Source organism: Mycetomoellerius zeteki, unplaced genomic scaffold (assembly GCF_001594055.1).
Source record: "Mycetomoellerius zeteki isolate Tzet28-1 unplaced genomic scaffold, Tzet1.0 scaffold364, whole genome shotgun sequence".
Lineage (NCBI taxonomy): Eukaryota > Metazoa > Arthropoda > Insecta > Hymenoptera > Formicidae > Mycetomoellerius > Mycetomoellerius zeteki.
In genome coordinates this window covers 634,496-635,006 of record NW_017257354.1, presented here as the reverse complement: position 1 = coordinate 635,006, position 511 = coordinate 634,496, and positions in this window count along the sequence as shown.

The window sequence follows — 511 nt, the reverse complement described above, 5'->3', positions numbered from 1 at the left end:
CTGCAACCAATCAGAAAACAGGATTCCGATGAATTTTGCTTCGTAATATCGGAAGTCGCGCCTACTATATCCGCTCGTTACGTGCTCGCTACCACTACCCTCGCTACCATTCGCTGACGCTGAGTCGCTGCTCTCACAGTATATATAGGCTGCTTTCCATTTGCTGACATAAGTCCGGATCTACAATAGGTGTTTTAAGCCGTAAGAAATTGACCAATTATAGTCGAATCCGAGAGGAATAATCAACTGTGATTCGCCCATTTCTTATGGCTTAAGACTTAAAACCCTATTGTAGTTCCGGGGTAATGGCTGTGTTCCAAAATTCACTGCCAGCACTGAAAGTCTACAGTTTACGTTACGTATACTATACATTTTCAGCACTGGCAGTGAACTTGGGAACACAGCCAAATGTCTATTGCATACTGGACGACTGGACGCGATGAGCTACGGACGATATCCAATGAGCGCATTCAGCGGATTCAACAGTTGTTATTAGCTGCGTTCAGCAGAC